Source organism: Echinops telfairi, unplaced genomic scaffold, assembly GCF_000313985.2.
Source record: "Echinops telfairi isolate 266 unplaced genomic scaffold, ASM31398v2 ScPeMD7_7420;HRSCAF=8458, whole genome shotgun sequence".
NCBI classification, from domain to species: domain Eukaryota; kingdom Metazoa; phylum Chordata; class Mammalia; order Afrosoricida; family Tenrecidae; genus Echinops; species Echinops telfairi.
In genome coordinates this window covers 17085272-17087392 of record NW_022111320.1, presented here as the reverse complement: position 1 = coordinate 17087392, position 2121 = coordinate 17085272, and positions in this window count along the sequence as shown.

Below are 2121 nucleotides of genomic sequence, written 5' to 3'. Positions count from 1 at the left end.
GAAGTGCACCAGCTTGTATGATCCAAAGATGACAGTTACAAAATTTTAATATGGAGCAGGGAAAAGTATTAGCATTCACATTATGAACACCCAATTTGTAGAAGGCTATGGAGGACAGTGGGAGCCCAAAGTCCATCTGCAGAGTATTTAGTCAGACTGAGCCACCAGCAGATCCGCTTTGGCCACAGGCAAGAGTCTCCAACAGCCCTACTATCAGGCAGAGACCATTGTAATCTTGAATATGCTAGATTGAATTCTATACTCGGGCAGATGACCTCCCCATAGACCCGCCCTCAATTGGTTCTGGGAGCAGGTATCTCTTATTTGTTCCATGACAGACATTTTTTCCCAGGCTTTTGGAATGTTGATGAGGGTCTTTTCTTTCTTACTTATTATTTGTATTTTGGTCTTTATATTACTATTATTTTATCCGTGCCTTACCACCTTATTTCAATTTTGGTTTTTATTGTTCCTGTTGCATTTCCCAGTTTGAGCTGCACAGGGGGAGTGGATGCAGAGATAGTAACAGATAGAAGGGTTGAGAGGGGATGCAGGGGTGGGGGTGGTCGATAGGGAGGAAAAGAGGATTTCAGGAATGAAAAATGAAGGGGGGAGTGGGGAGGGAGCACTAGACCTGACTGTAACTGCACAACTCATTTTAAATGATTTTACCACTTGGGGGTTGGGAAGGATGTTCTAAAATTGACATGGTGATGATCGCACAATTCTCCTTAATATGATGGAATGATTGAACTACGGAATCATGGGATATGTAAATTATGTGCCAATAAAACTGTTATATATAAACACCACCCCCCTCCAAAAGAAAAAAACTGCTTGAAACCAAGCACACGAAGTTGCAGGCTTCTGCTTTGCTTAACAGAAAGGGGTTCGGGTGGGGGGGGTGCCTTTTCTCACTACTTTCTATTTTTTAAGATAATAATAATAATACAAGATAAACTACAAACGTGGGTCGAGCTCACTTGCTGCTTCCTCTCAGATCCCCCAAATGTCTCCCATGGGCCAGTCATGGACAGGAATGCTCCTGACGCCATTTGTGCTGGGGCAGGTTTCACTGCAAGCCTGCAGCCAGTCATCCTTCCTTTTCTAATTGCTCTCCAGCGTGTGCGAACATTCTAGGTTTATTTTAATAGTCAAAATTCCCAATGCTCCAACAGGATCTCTAGTCACTGTAAATTTACATAGTTCGGCTCCTTCCCCTCAAACGGTTCTTCTATACTTAGTGCAGCTGTCACCAGGGAGCCACATTCTTGTGGGCAGGCAGCTTTGGGTGCAGCAAGCAGGCTTCAGTCCAGCAGTGCCTTTTAAACCACCCATCAGTTTTGTTTGGTCTTCCGTTGTCAGGGTTGTTTTCCTGTTCGAACGAGTCCAGTCACAGAGAGAAGAGTTTGTGTCCTACCTGGCAGGTCTCCCTTTTCAAATCTTGACCATCGTGACGTCAGTTAGCGGGTCCTTCCCAGCCTGGCCCGCTTCTCCCTCACTGCCACGCACTGTCAATGCCGACTCATAGTGACACTATTAGGCAGAACTGCCCCCTGGGGGATTCCCAGACTGATCAAGGGTGTAGAAAGCCGTATCTTTCTCCTGAGCAGTGGCTAGTGGTTTCGAACTGCCGACCTTGTGGTAAGCAGTCCACCAGGATTCCTATCCAGACCCACTTAGCTGAAAGATATAAAATATCTAAATGATGCCCTTAAGAATCAAGGTCTTAGACAAGTCAGATTTTAGACATCATGATACTTTTCTACATAGCTTCCATGTTTTCTCGTCGTTGTTTGTTTTGTTTTGTTTTGCTTGATAGATATATCCTCATCACAAATGCAGTTATTCTAATAATGGTAAAAACACACAGGGCACATGACACATACATTGACAAAGCAATCTTCAGAATAGTATACTAAACTTATAGCTTTATTTCTTTCTTCTCTCTGAGTCTTTAAACTAAGTTTCTCTTTAGTTTTTTTATGTTTCTCTCCCTGTAGAGTCAGTACTTTCTGTTTGCTCTCCTATCTTTACTTCATTTGTAGTACTTACCTTAAGAGAGCTGGGGTGTCAATGTTTTAAAACATCTAAATCTCCACTACAAAAAAAGATCTCCCC